General features: G+C 37.9%; 1 pseudogene; it reads right to left on the bottom strand.

Moving 5' to 3' along the window:
- Nucleotides 1–2,413: 2,413 nt before the first annotated feature.
- Nucleotides 2,414–13,676, bottom strand: LOC148113837 (vomeronasal type-2 receptor 26-like; annotated as a pseudogene).
- Between the last annotated feature and the right edge of the window lie 1,950 nt (nt 13,677–15,626).

Below are 15,626 nucleotides of genomic sequence, written 5' to 3'. Positions count from 1 at the left end.
GGACAGGGACGGTAGGCACGTTGGTGCGCTTATGCATGCCTCTTACAGACCTCTTAGGAATGGGGTGAGGTCTTCAGTAGACAGTTTAAGGTGAAAGTTTTGGGGATTTGGGGAAGAAACCACAGAGTCAGGTAGTGCATTCCAGGCATTGACAATTCTGTTACTGAAGTTGTATTTTCTGCAATCGAGTTTGGAGCAGTTTACCTTGAGTTTGTATCTATTGTTTGGTCGTGTATTGTTGTGGGTGTAGCTGAAGTAGTCATTGACAGGTAGGACATTGTGGCAGATAATTTTATGTACTATGCTTAGGTTGGACCGTAGTTAGCATAGTTCTAAATTGTCTAAGCCCAAAATTTCAAGTCTGCTGGCATAAGGTATCCTATTGTGGGTAGAGGAGTGGAATACTCTTCTCGTGAAATATCTCTGGACTCTCTCAATTGTATTAATGTCCAATATGCAGTGCGGGTTGCAGACAGATGAGTTTAAGATTAGGTTAACAACTCTTAATGCCTTTTTGGTAATGTTGTTACAGTGGGCTCTGGCACTTAGATCTTCAGAAATGAGTACTCCAAGGTCCTTGACAGAGAGAGGGTCGCCTACAAGGTCATGTCCATCTAACTTGTATTTTATGTTCTGATTTTTTTTTTGCCAATATGCAAGACAGAGCATTTGTTGGTTGAGATTTGAAGTTGTCACTTGTTTGACCAATCTGACACATAGTCAAGGTCTTTTTTAAGGGTAGTAGCATTGTCGGTGATGTTGAATAGATTTACATCATCAGCAAAGAGAACACAGTTGCTTTTAATATGATCGCAAAGGTCATTAATTCTCTGACCTTCTTCTCCTTCCTGCAGACATTTTATTACCCCCCCAAGGAACATCATATATTTTGTTTTCAGATAAAGATTTAAAATTGCTTTGTGACTAAGATTCCTTGACAGATTTGAAGCACACAAATCCCAAAACACAAGAAAACATGATCGCAAATCCTTCATTGCATTCCACTATAATTTCCTGAGACATTGAATGGTTTTAAAAATGTGGGAATGATGGTAATGGGATCAGCTATGAGGCACAAATGGTGGCTTGAAAAGAGATCAGTAAAATACAATGAACCTTATTTCCTCCAGTCATTTCCTCATTCCCCAGATTTGTGGGAGACTGTAGCTAACAATATAGAGCAACAACAAAAGCTGGGCAGTATGTCACCATAGAGAATGTTAACATATTATGCGAAGAAAGAGAATGTCTATCTACAAATGTGATCTTAGGTATTTCAACTTCTCAAATGATAATTTACAAGAAAAGCAAACGTGTACCCATGTGTCAGTGGTGAAATCCAATTTTTTTTACTACTGGTTCTATGGGCGTGGCTTGGTGGGCGTGGTGTGACTTGGTGGGCATGGCAGGGGAAGGATACTGCAAAATCTCTATTCCCACTCCACTCCTGGGGGGAAGGATATTGCAAAATATCCATTCCCACCCCACTCTGGGGCCAGCCAGAGATGGTATTTTCCGGTTCTCCAAACTACTCATAATTTCTGTTACCGGTTCTCCAGAACCTGTCAGAACCTGCTGGATTTCACCCCTGCCATGTGTAAAGTTATTAGGTTGTATACAGTATACACATATGCTTTCCAAAGAATTAAGTACTGAATTCTCAGAGGTGGAAATTGAAACTACAAGAAAGAAGAAATAAAACAGTGCTGTCTTTTCTACATGGCCACACTTCACTGCAATGGTTTGGCCAACAAACAGAAAAGTAGAAGGGAGATGAGGATAATGTAGGTGAGGTTCCTGTTGTTGGCTTTGACAATGGGTGTGTCCCTGTATTGAATAAAGATCCTGAGCACATAAGATGTAATGAAAGCAAAAGAAAGAGCACAAACAGCCAAACTTATTCCCCGAGAGTCTTCATATGATAAGAATGTTATGACTTTTAGAATGCAGGAATTTTTTTTTGTGGTTTGGGTATTGATCTTCTGGACATGGAGAACAGTCAGCTTGAACAGAGAAATATGCAAAACTGCATAAAGGATTCATTTTTTTTAATCCAGAGTGATGAGATCACAGTTGGAAGTAGATCAAAAGGGAAACCTCCTTAATTCATTGTAATATAAAAAGAGGGAAGAATTGCAGCACATGACTTAAGTCATTTCTTGAATGGATTATCCATGGAGAGTATTCAAATTTTCAGCTCATTCTACATGGACACTTATGGCTGGACAGTTATGGGTGCAAGTCACTTAGGACATTTCACACCTATGTTCTATAAACTGACAATTTTATTCAATTTCAGTTTTAGAGAAGGAGATTATATAATAAGAACCCAGAAACCAAGCTGTATAAAATACAAGATATTTACTTGAAAACAGAATAGCTTTAAGGAAATCTATTTATTTGCACCCAATTCTTAAATTCTTCCCCTTCTTAGTTGTTCCTTGTTATTTAAATCAGGCCTCACCAGAATGATGTAACATTTTGGAAAGATGATAAAAGCCAGTAACCCTCCACTGGAGCACAAAATGGAGAAGATTTCAACAGCCACCATATATTTCCCTTTTGTGCTCAAGTATGTTGGAACAAATGATAGCCAGATGCTGCAAAATATCAACATGCTAAAGGTAATAAATTTGGCTTCATTAAAGGTGTCAGGTAACTTCCGGACCAGGAAAGCCACTACAAAACTAATCGTTGCCAGGAAACCCATAAAAGCAAGGACACAGTAGAACATGACAGTTGATCCTTCATTACACATCAAGACAATTTCCTTTGGCATGGAATACATGTCAACATCTACGAATGGGGGAGAGGTTGATAGCCATACTGTACAAATAATAGTTTGAATAAAAGAGCAAGAAAGGACAATAGAAAGACCCAGCCTCTTCCCCATCCATTTTCTAATTCTGGACCCTGGCTTGGTAGCCATGAAAGCAAGAATTACAATGATAGTCTTGGCCAAAATGCTAGAAATTGCCACAGAGAAGATGATGCCAAAAGTAACTTGTCAAAGAAGGCATGTCCATTGGTGAGGCTGGCCAATAAATAGCAAAGCACAGAGAAACGAGAGCAAGAGAGTGATGAGAAGAATATAGGTGAGGGTCTCATTGTTGGCTTTCACAATAGGGGTGTCATTGTGTTTAATGAAGAGCCAGAGCAGCAAAATAGTAATGATAGAAAAAATAATAATCAAACTGGTGAAGGTGATCCCCAAAGTTTCTTCATAGGACAAAAATGTTACATATTTTAGAATGCACAAATTTTGCTCCCCATTGGGATAATGATCTTGTGGACACTGAAAGCAGTTGTCCATGTCTGTGAAAAAAGAAAAGCAGTCTTCTATTCTATTAACAGCTTTCATGAAAATGATACTGAAATAATGACATCTAATTAACTATTTAAACATATACACAACTGCATTTCAAAACATTTTTTTAACCACCTCTTCCCCGGAAGAGGTTGCAGAAAAAAATGCTTTGAAAAGCCTCTGAGATCCCAGCTGAGCCGCACGATCATCAGAGGCCTTTTTTTTACTTTTAAAAGCATTTTTTCGTCAGAAGAAGCTGTAGAAAAAATGCTTTTAAAAGTAAAAAAAAAAGCCTCTGATGATCGTGCAGCTCAGCTGGGCATGGTGGGAGGGGGGGGCATGCAGAGATTTTTGCTACTGGTTCTCCGAACCACCTGCCACCATTGCTACCGGATTGCGCGATCCGATCCGAACTGGGAGCATTTCACCCCTGGTTTCTACCTATCCAATTTGATCCAACAGATTGAGCATGCTACATATCCCACCAGCTAAAGAATGTCAGCTGGCAGATAATAGAAGATTTTCTGCTTAAGCTCCTGCCTTATTCTCCTTTCAGAGAGTAGAATGCCCCCAACACTGTTGGCTTCTTACAATGCTTTAAATGCTTGACTATGTATATGGAATTTGTTAATGGCGCTGTTACTTGGGTTTACTATTAGGCTACTATTAGCAGCCCTGCTACCTGGCTTTATTATTACTAAATGTCAGTGTTTCAGAAAGTCTCCAACTTCAAGTAAAAACTCTGAGGCAGGCATTTCTCAAAGTTCTATTTTATTAGATTAGGGACACTGGCACATCTGGGAAAACCCAAATCTGAGGGTTCCGGGTTTTCCCTCAGTAAATCAAAACCCCAAATCCAGCCCCTTCACCCATCAGTCTGTCACATGGTCCAATCATCATCCATCCCAACTTGAGCCATCCCTGCAATCACTCCTCTTCTAGATGCATAAACACCATGACCTTGACCGAAGGGAAGAATGCTATTATGTCGAACTACATAATATTAGCACCAGAAATGTCCCCGCTGCCACTATCATCATAGATGCTGTTTGTACTCTTTATTTGGTGGGTGTTTTTATTATTTTAATGTTTTCTAAATTGTCTAAATTTTAGAATTGTAAGCTTCCCAGATTCACTTGGTTGAGTTGGGTAACTATAGAAATTGAATCAATCATCAATCAGCAGATAGTCAGCTGTGATCACAGACAATCAGTAAACAACTATTCCACTACAAATGATCACTTACCTTTCTGATTAGAAATCTTCCCTCCTGGACAAAGAAGGCAGTCATAGCAGCAAAATGGTTTCCCTTCCTTTTTGGCCTTCCTGTAACCTGGATGACAATGGTCACTGCAGAGAGAAAAAGGCTGTCTCTAAATATAAAAGAAAGAGAAGAATACTTTCCATATTGCAAATGTGCATATCTACAAATAACCATAATGGTAAGTGCTTTCATAGATGAATCATTCAGAAGGAATATTTTTTTTCAACCTGTATGATTCTCAAAAAGAACTCAAACAGCTACAAGACCTACCTGATTAAACCACTTTGGCCAGATTATGGATTCCTCTGAAATAGTAAATGTTTTCTCTGTGAGAGACAAGGGTTGTATGTCTCCAACTTTGACTCTTAGGAAGGAAAGGTTTGGGAAGGTTACCCAGTTGATAATATCAAATCCAGTTTCCATTTCTCCATCTTGATTGAAGAAAACTATTTCCCCAACACTGTTGTTAAATGAAATGATTTCCACAAAATGGTTGAGCTGAAGAGAGAAGATCAGGATATATTTAATGACATTGCTCTTTTCCATTTAAGTTTGTTTCATGTATAACAAATAGGCAGAAAACAGGGATTAGAATAGTGTTCTGGAGAAAAAGGAGAAATTAGGATGAATAAATGGATCCTCTGAGGAGGCCTCAAGTATTTGATTGCTTGATAGACGTTGCTACGCAAGGTCATACATATCCCTAATTGAATGTGAATTGTGCCTGCATAGGATAGGATAGGATAGGATAGGGTAGGGTAGGGTAGGGTAGGGTAGGGTAGGGTAGGGTAGGGTAGGGTAGAGTAGAGTAGAATAGAATAGAATAGAATAGAATAGAATAGAATAGAATAGAATAGAATAGAATAGAATAGAATAGAATAGAATAGAATAGAATAGAATAGAATAACGGAGTTGGAAGGGATCTTGCAGGTTTTCCAGTCCAACCCCCTGCCCAGGCAGGAAACCCTACACCACTTCAGACAAATGGTTATCCAAAATCTTCTTAAAAATTTCCAGTGTTGGAACATTCACAACTTCTGCAGGCAAGTTGTTCCACTTATTAATTGTTCCAACTGTCAGTAAATTTCTCCTTAGTTCTAAGTTACTTCTCTCCTTGATTAGTTTCCACCCGTTGTTTCTTGTTCTAACCTCAGGTGCTTTGGAGAATAGTTTGACTCCCTCTTCTTTGTGGCAACCCCTGAGATATTGGAACACTGCTATCATGTCTCTCCTAATCCTTCTTTTCATTAAACTAGACATACCCAGTTCCTGCAACCGTTCTTCATATGTTTTATCCTTGAGTCCCCTAATCATCTTTGTTGCTCTTCTCTGCACTCTTTCTAGAATCTCCACAACTTTTTTACATTGTGGCGACCAAAACTGAATGCAATATTCCAACTGTGGCCTTACCAAAGCATTATAAAGTGGTATTAACACTTCACATGATCTTGATTCTATCCCTTTGTTTATGCAGCCCAGAACTGTGTTGGCTTTTTTGGCAGCTGCTGCACCCTGCTGGCTCATATTTAAATGGTTGTCCACTAGGACTCCAAGATCCCTCTCACAGTTACTATTGAGCAAGGTACCACATATACTGTACCTGTGCATTTTGTTTTTCTTCCCTAAATGTAGAACCTTACTTTTTTCACTTTTGAATTTCATTTTGTTAGATAGCGCCCAATGTTCAAGTCTGTCAAGATCCTTCTGTATCTTAAGCCTATCTTCTGGAGTGTTGGCTATTCCTGCCAGCTTGGTGTCATCTGGAAATTTGATGAGTTCCCCATCTATCCCCTCATCCAAGTCATTGATGAAGATGTTGAAGAGTACTGGACCTAAAACAGAGCCTTGGGGTACTCCACTGCATACTTCCCTCCATGCAGATCAAGGGTGGGTTCTACTTACATTTACTACCTGTTTGCAACGGGGCATATGCAGAAGTGTTCTGATGATGTCGGGGTCAGTGGGCGGAGCCTCCCACCGGTTTTACTACTGGTTCTATAGAACCAGTACAAACCAGTGGCAACCCACCACTGATGTAGATGCAGTTCCATTGAGGACTACACGTTGAGTGTGGTTGGTCAGCCAGTTATGAATCCATCTGGTGGTGATGCTGTCTAACCCACATTTTTCTACTTTATCTAGTAGTAGATTATGGTCTACTTTATCAAATGCTTTACTGAAGTCCAAGTAAATTATATCGACAGCATTTCTCTGGTCCACTAATTTTGTCACTTTGTCAAAGAATGCAATAAGATTAGTCTGGCATGATCTGTTTTTGACAAACCCATGTTGGCTTTTGGTTATTACTTTGTTTGCTCCTAGGTGTTTGCTGATTCGTAGCTTGATTATCTTTTCCAGAATCTTCCCTGGTATTGAGGTCAGGCTGATAGGTCTGTCGTTTCCTGGATCTGTTTTTTTTTTCTTTTTTGAAGATGGGAACTACATCAGCTCTTTTCCAGTTCTCTGGTAGTTCCCCTGTGCTCCAGGATCTTTGAAAGATATAGTTCAGTGGATCTGTGATCTTGTCTGCCAGTTCCTTCAGAACCTTGGGGTGTAATTCATCTGGTCCTGGTGATTTGAACTCATCTAGGGTAGACAGGTGTTCACTTACCATTTTTCCCTTTTTTAACTTGTGTTCCTAATCTATTTTTTGTGGTGCTGTTTTTGATAAATTGGATTATTTTTTTCCTTTTGTGTAAAGACAGATGCAAAAAATGAGTTAAGTAGTTCTGCTTTCTCCCTGTTGTTTGTCACCTTCTTGCCACTTTCTCCCAGCAATGGGCCAATTGTTTCCTTGACTTTTTTCTTGTTTTTAACACGTTGGAAGAAGCTTTTTTTGTTGTTGTTGTTATTTTTTACTTTAGTTGCAAGCCTTTGTTCATTGTGAGCCTTAGCTTTCCTCACTTCATCTTTACGGGCTCGGGCTATTTGCTGATATTCTGCGTTAGTTATTTTCCCCTCTTTCCACTTTTTATACTTATCATTTTTGTCTTTCAATTTGTCAGAGAGTTCTTTATGCAGTCATGCTGGTTTCTTTTGAGATCTATTATTTTTCTTCTTCATTGGTATTGTGCTAGATTGGGCTTTTAGAATCTCACTTTTCAAAATTTCCCAAGCTTCTTGAGTTGCTTTCCCCTTGAGGATTCTCATCCATGGAATCCTTCTCAAGATCTAAGTTTATTGAAGTTAGCTCTCTTAAAGTCCAAGACTCTAGTTTGACTTTGTTCTACTACTTGTGTTTGCATAATGTTGAATTCCAATATTGCATGATCACTTGCCCCCAAGGTTCCTGTAGCTTCAACACCCTCTATCATTTCATCTCTGTTAGTGAGAATTAAGTCCAATATGGCTGATCCCCTTGTTCCCTCCTCTACTTTTTGGGAAACAAAGTTGTCTGCTAGGTTTGTTAGGAACCTGTTGGATCTTCCACTTGGTGCAGAGTTTGTCTCCCAGTTGATGTTAGGATAGTTAAAATCCCCCATTACTATTGTGATGTGCTTCCTACATATCTTAGTTATCTGACTAGCAAAAAGTTCATCTACTTCCTTTGTTTGGTTGGGTGGCCTATATATGGCAACATATATAGCCTATATATGGCAACATCATCCCCCCCTTTTAATATTGACCCAAATGCATTCCAGATAATTTTCATCATTGTTGTGCTCTATTTCTGTAGAGATGTAGTTATTTCTTATATATAGTACAACTCCACCTCCTCTTTTATTTGGTCTATTTCTTTTAAATAATTTATATCCCTCTAGCTGTATGTTCCATTTGTGGGTTTCATCCCACCAAGTTTCCATAATGGCAACAATATCATATCTGCCCTCATTTACTTGAATTTCTAATTCATCCTGTTTATCCCTCATACTGTGTACATTGGTGTATAGACATTTGAGTCCATTTTGATTGACCCTGTGTTTACTGTTTACATAACCTGTGTTCTGCCTGACTGCCCCTACTTTCTTGCCACCTGTTTGATTAGTGCACATGGTATGGCACTCACTATTAAATGCTTGGTTTTGCTTGACAGCAGGACTGATAATCTTACCCGCACAGACATCTATGTTACATGCACTGATAACTCTATTAATTTTTGATTGCTGGGGACAGAAATGTTCTGTATCAATTAATTCTCTGTCCGCGCTGTTCAGTTTAAATGTTTATCCAGAAAGTCTGTGAATTTATTGCTAAGTAACTCAGTACCTTTCTTTGATGGATGCAATTCAGCTCTTTTGTACAGTTTTTCATTGGAAAAACTTTTTCCAATGTTTTTCATTGGAAAAACTTTTATTCAGTTGCAGACATCATGACTAATAAAACCAAAGCCTTCCTTTCTACACCACTCCTTTAGTCACACATTAAACTCCGCTACACACTGGCCTTTCCCTTTTTTTTCCTTATATACCGGTAAAACCTCTGAAAAGATAAGCCTACAACCTATACTACTAAGTTCATACCCCAAGCTCTGGAAATCATTCTGCACAGAAAGTACATCCTTTTGGGACAGATCATTTGTGCCAAGATGTATAATAGCATCAACATCACAGTCTTTAATGGCATTCTTGACTATTTTAAGAATACGCCTCTTGTCTCTGCTGGCAGTAGCACCTGGAAGACACCTGTCTTTCAGGGGTGAAATCCAGCAGGTTCTGACATGTTCTGGAGAACCGGTAGTGGAAATTTTGAGCAGTTCAGAGAACTGGTAGCAGAAATTTTGAGTAGTTCAGAGAACCAGCAAATACCACCTATGGCTGACCCATAGGTGGGGGTGGGAATGGAGATTTTGCAGTATCCTTTCCCTGCCATGCCCACCAAGCCACGCCCAGAGAACCAGTAGTAAAAAAAAATTGGATTTCATCACTGCTGTCTTTCAAAACCTCCATATCTTTTCCTAAATTTACATCCCTTACAATTGAATCACCAACCAGAAGGTGGCTTCTCTTTTTGGATACCGTGCTCTTCTTGTGTGACCAATGTGTAACACCTGGTTCACACTTTCCCCTTTCCAAAGTAAGTTCTTCATCTCGGAGCACGATCCCCTGTTTATTTGAGTTATCAGTATCACAACTACCTTGACCTATGGTTAAGTATGGTTAAGTTCATAGGAAAATTATGAATTTATGGCATAGGACCTGGGTACTTACGACACCGCCTTCTGCCTCCAATAGCCTCCCACCGATAAGTACGCTCCCACAGAGAGGGTCTCCTCAGGGTGCCGTTGGCTAGACAGTGTCAACTGGCGACCCCCAGGGGGAGAGCCTTTTCTGTGGGGGCACCTACCCTCTGGAACGAGCTGCTCACGGAGATTCGTTGGATTCCTGACCTTCGTACCTTTCACTGTGCCCTTAAAACACTATTATTCCATCAAGCAGGGTTGGACTAAAATATTATCTTTAATGGGTTATTTTATGTTATTTTAGATTGTGGCCAAACTATTTAATAATTTTAAATTGTTTTTAACTTTTATATTGTTGGTTTTTTATCCTGGCTGTACACTGCCCTGAGTCCTTCGGGAGAAGGGCGGTATATAAATTTAATAAAACTCAAACTCAAACTCAAACTATCAGACAAATAGGCTGTTTGTAGAGGTAAAACATTGGATACAATGAAGCTGCATCAATGTTTTTCTGTGGCTAATCAAGCAGATTTCTCAATGCAAAACTGGAGCTGCTTGGAATCATGATTTCAATCTGTATAGAACTAATAATGGAAGAGTTAAAAAGGAAATGCATCCTATTTAGGAAAAGCATGTTATACACTGAGAATAGGGTTCACATATGAAGCAGTACTAGCTTTCATGGCTGGTATCACCTATTTTCCAAAATGGTCTTAAGAACTATCAAAGTATAAGACTTTTCTAATTAGTCTAGAATCTCTTCCATGAATCACATTGATCTAATTGAAATATGTTTTTCCAGGACATTACCTTCCACAGATGTTGAGCCAGCAGGCTTTGAGTTGCTTCATGGACACTCTTTTTCTTTTTTGATCGAAATAAAAGCATGTTATGCAAAGCATATGCCATGGCGTAGACTGCATTGTAGATGCTGTAGCTATGGGAGGTCATGCTCATTTCAAATAATGATGCTGGAAGATTCTCCAGTTTCTCCTCACCTGTGCAGGGAATCCTTTCTTGCCTGTCTACCGTAGATCCAGAAAAGAAGCATCCAAAAGCCTCTTCCCAGAAAACCTGAATGAAGCTATCTTGTATTTCATAGGTAGCATTTGTCAATTGAAGAAATTCAGTGAATCTTGGGACCTCTTTTGTATGAACTGCTAAGGATAGGGCACCATGAAGCAAATCTATGTCTTCATTCTTTTGAAAGGAGAATGATGTGAAATCCATCTGCGCCGTCATAATGTAAACCCTTCCTCTTTCCTTTATTGCTACATCCTCATGTTTTGATATCATGGGAAACAGTCTGACAAATATCATGGTCTCAATTTCACCATAAATAATGCATACGTTAGTAATACTTTCAATTATGACTTCATACATGTTAAACACCTCTGTCACCATCTTATCAATGTCAGTAATTGATGTAATTACTGGGAATCTTTCAATATAATCAAAACAGATTCCTCTTTGAGAAAATATAGGAAGAGCATCCTGGATAAATCTCTCTCCATTGTCATCATTGTCATAGAGTACCCCAATCCATGTCCACTGGAAATGCAACAGTAACTGGAGAATCCCTTTATATTGTCTCTGTACATCTGGAAACATCTGGTGATAGGAAATAGCCTGAGTTTTCCTATTCATCTCAGAAGCAGAGCCATATGTCAACTATAGAAATTAAAGAAAAATGTATTAGAGTATTTATATCTAGATAAATCTTTATTTTTATTTTTTACATGAATGTGACCGAGATAAACTTTACTTTTTACATAAAAAGATTATGAAACCAAGTTCACTAATCATTGTTGCTCCTCATAGTGTTTCTATCATTACAAAAGCCATAGGAGAATATTAGCTGTTTTTAAGTTTTTAGAAAAAAATCTCAAATAAAATGCTTAACTATAGCAATCTTCAATTTAAACACACTTTATCATGATTTCAAACAACAAGTATCCCAAAAATACATTGATTAACCAAATTCAACAGTGATCCATATCTATACGACCATTTTATGATGAAACATTAGAGTCATTGTGAATGACAGGGGAAAAAACAGGGGTGAAATGCTACTGGTTCAGTCCAGTTCGCCTGAACCAGTAGTAAAAGATGTTACTGGTTCACCGGTAGCAAAAAAAAAGTTTTTTTTAAAAAAAGTTCTGAATATCAGCTGAGCAACGCGTGATCGTTGGAACCTTTTTTTAACTTTTTAAAAGTATTTTTTTACTACCGGTTCCGGAGCACCAGTAGTAAAAAATATTTTTAAAAGTTTTTTAAAAGGTTCCCAAGCTCGTATGCCACATCTAATTCCCCCCCTCAACTGTTTTACTTACCTTCTGAAGCCTCGTTTTGGTGTGTACTATGTATGCTCGTGCATAGTGCGCCTTTGATGTGTAATGAGCATGCACACATGTGCATGTGCTTGACACATTATTCATCATTGAGAGTAAAAGAAAAAAGTGAAGCTGAATTTTGTGCAGTTGATAGCTGTGTTTCGGGAAATTAAGGTATAAATATTATGAATGGAAATAATAAAATATATATCAGAATATATAAATTAGTGTCATTGAGGCTATTATTGATGTATGCCAAAAGCAATTCATAGGTTGGTGAAAACTGCACTTTACCCTTCATAACTTAATAAAAGATGTATATTTTGTGGGAAATTGTGCAACATTGTGAATGATTGCAATATAGTTATAGATATTATTGTCCATGAATGGGCAGAATAAGATTAGAGAGTGATTTACTCAACCAGAGATTCAAGAACAATTGTATATTACAGTGGTGATTGCTTGAATGTAATCAATGAGCTCACACCACAGGAATGTAAAAAAAAAAAAACCTTTTGAAGTAGATAAAGGTAAAGGTTTCCCTCGCACATATGTACTAGTTGTTCCCGATTTTAGGGGGCAGTGCTCATCTCCATTTCCAAGCCAAAGAGTCAGCGCTGTCTGAAGACATCTCCGGGGTCATGTGGCCAGCATGACTAAACACCAAAGGTGCATGGAATGCTGTTACCTTCCCACCAAAGGTGGTTCCTGTTTTTCTACTTGCATTTTTTACATGCTTTCAAACTGCTAGGTTGCCAGAAGCTGGGACAGATAATGGGAGCTCACCCCTTTACTCGGCACTAGAGATTCAAACTGCTGAACTGCCGACCTTTCGATCAACAAGTGTCTTAGCCACTGAGCCACCACATCCCCATTGGAAGAGGATAAAGAGGGATAAACACAGAACTTCCAACAGAGTGAACTGAATTAAAAATGAAAATGATAAAAGCACGAGTTTAGTCTAGAGGTTAAGGAATCATGCTAGAATGCAGGAGACCATGAACTCAACCTTTAGCCAGAGTTAGATTTCAGTCACTATAGCATTGCATATACTGTAAAGAAATACTATAATATCTTTGTTTCATTTATGGCCAAACAAAAACATTCCCCAATATTTTACAGATTTGCTCATTTCTCACTAAAGGAAAATCTATGTTCTTCAGAGATTTTCATTACCAATTTATAGTAAAGGAAAATGCAACTGCTGTATTTTTTCCTATTCTGTTGTTTCCAAAAGGGAGAGAATTCATCCTGAATTTAAAGGAAAGGCATCATGTTATACAATTCACCTCAAAAGAAAAAAAACAAACAAACATGTATTTGAAAATGATTTGTCCTTTAAAAAGTGATGCTTCCCCTTATCTCTATAAATATATTTATTCAAATGTCATTTTTAATTTTTATTGAACAAAACTATCTCTGTGCATGTTTCAGTGTGAGATAGATACGTAGCTGATAGACAGCAATTAGACATATAGAGTGAGTTAAAAACTGGGAAGACACTCTTACTTGTGGAATCTTGTAAATGGACAGGATGGCTGCCATGTGGATACAGACTTCAGAATCAGGTCCTCCAATGACTGACACTAGGTTGTTCTCTGTGTCACAGTTGTAGTTAGGGATTAACTTGCCTTGCGTTGAGAAGAGTTCCATTGAGGCATGATAGGTCCAGCTTGCAATAAAATTGCTGTTGTAGATATGGAGGCCTAGGGTGAGGTTGGGCAAAATCTGGGGATTTTCGTTGATCTCCTTTACAGCAAATACCAAAGACAAAACGTGTTGGTAGAGCTGAGTTACTACCCTGAAATGAAAATTACATGTCGATTTGAGTACATTGATTTCAGAAAAAGAAATGCAGGACATTTTCATTCAACTCACAGCTTTAAATATGTTGAACTCATAATTTTCCTCATATAGTTGCTGATGAATGTTGTTGAATACTGATACTACTTTAAAAAAAACATTGTTTAACAACAGAAAATTGCCAAGAATGCAAGTATAAAACTGAGTTCCATACACAATTCAGACAGAGAGACAGAGAATAGATAATAGTAGATGATAGATAGATAGATAGATAGATAGATAGATAGATAGATAGATAGATAGATAGATAGATAAATAGGCAGACAGACAGACAGACAGACAGACAATACATTATTATGAATAATTAAATTTCCAGGAAATTATTGATAATAAATTAAATCTGTTCATTTTAGAAACAGTGAAATCAGAGCAAGTTTATATCTTAGTATAAATGATCAGATGAAAGATATTTTAAAATATTTGGGAAGATTGTTATCAGAAGTATGAATTCATCTACATGAATGAAATTGAATAGAACCATTTATTCTCAATGCATTGCTGAATTGACTTTTACATTCAACATATTCCTAAACCATTTCAGTCTTCACAGAAGAAGGGTTAATACGATATAGAATCGGCACAAATCCATGAAACCCATCTTCTGAATAATTAGTTTTAGATACATGAGCATCTTACTCAGTATCATAGAAAAGGTCAGTAGAAGGCTTTTGGTGAAAGTCCATTGTTTTTGAAAATATATAGATTTGAGACAAAATGCCAGCAACAATAACATCTCCTGATTGATAGTATTTATGAGGAATTGGAACAGGATCACTAACAATGCAGTTCGTGTGAGGAATCTCTGAGAATACCCCAGACAAAAGAATTAAGACAATACAGAAATTCTTTAATTTGCATGATAGAATTCCTTCTTTTCATTTGCCCAATTTTGTCTTGTAATAAATTCTTGGCTGAAAAGCATAGCCTAACTTGTTTTATAGCACCCTTGCAACACATTACAGGACAGCACCAACATATATACAGCATATGCACTGCTTCTTTACATTATAGAGCAAATAATGCTTCTGTCTCTTGCTTTACTTTTTCTGGTGATTAACGAAATTCCCTTGAGACTTGGGGATGAAGCAAAAGTAATTGGAGTTAATTTGATAATTGCCAGAAAAATAACCCCCTATTCAAGATCACAAATTCTATGTGATATCACAGGAATATATTCATCATCTTTCATCAAAAGCCATCTCCATCCATTCTCCCAGGATTACCAAAAGACTCAAACGTCCTTAGAAATAAATAAATAAATAAATAAAGATACAAGGTATTCCTTAGCGTTCCATATCAGACTTCAGGGGTTTTTATTTACTTTTCAATGGAATTGGAGTAAAACTAGTATCTTTCATCATGTAAAGTGTGACCTAAATGGAACATTCAGCACCAACTGTTAGCTAAACTCACTAGCAAATAAATTATGTAGTCTGCAAGGAATTGGAGATTCTGAGGGAGTTGCATAAGGTTGAAACCTATTCCTCCAAAGCCTTGGGGAGACCATTGATAAAGCACCAAGTCCTCCAAGTTTATAGGGAGGTGTTTGAGGGCCCTATTGCATCTGTGCCCAGAGAGGTTCATTTTCAACTTGATCCCACTGTCCCTCCAGTACAAAGTGCCCCGCGCAATGTCCCTATAGCCATTAAGGCACAGGTTAAAGCACAGTTGGATAAATATGAAGCAGAGGGACATATTGTTTCAGTAGCCCAGCCAACCGACTGGATAAGTAATATGGTG

This window comes from Pantherophis guttatus, chromosome 4, assembly GCF_059756535.1.
Source record: "Pantherophis guttatus breed Tessera chromosome 4, ASM5975653v1, whole genome shotgun sequence".
Taxonomy (NCBI): domain Eukaryota; kingdom Metazoa; phylum Chordata; class Lepidosauria; order Squamata; family Colubridae; genus Pantherophis; species Pantherophis guttatus.
This window is presented reverse-complemented; position numbering and strand designations above follow the sequence as displayed.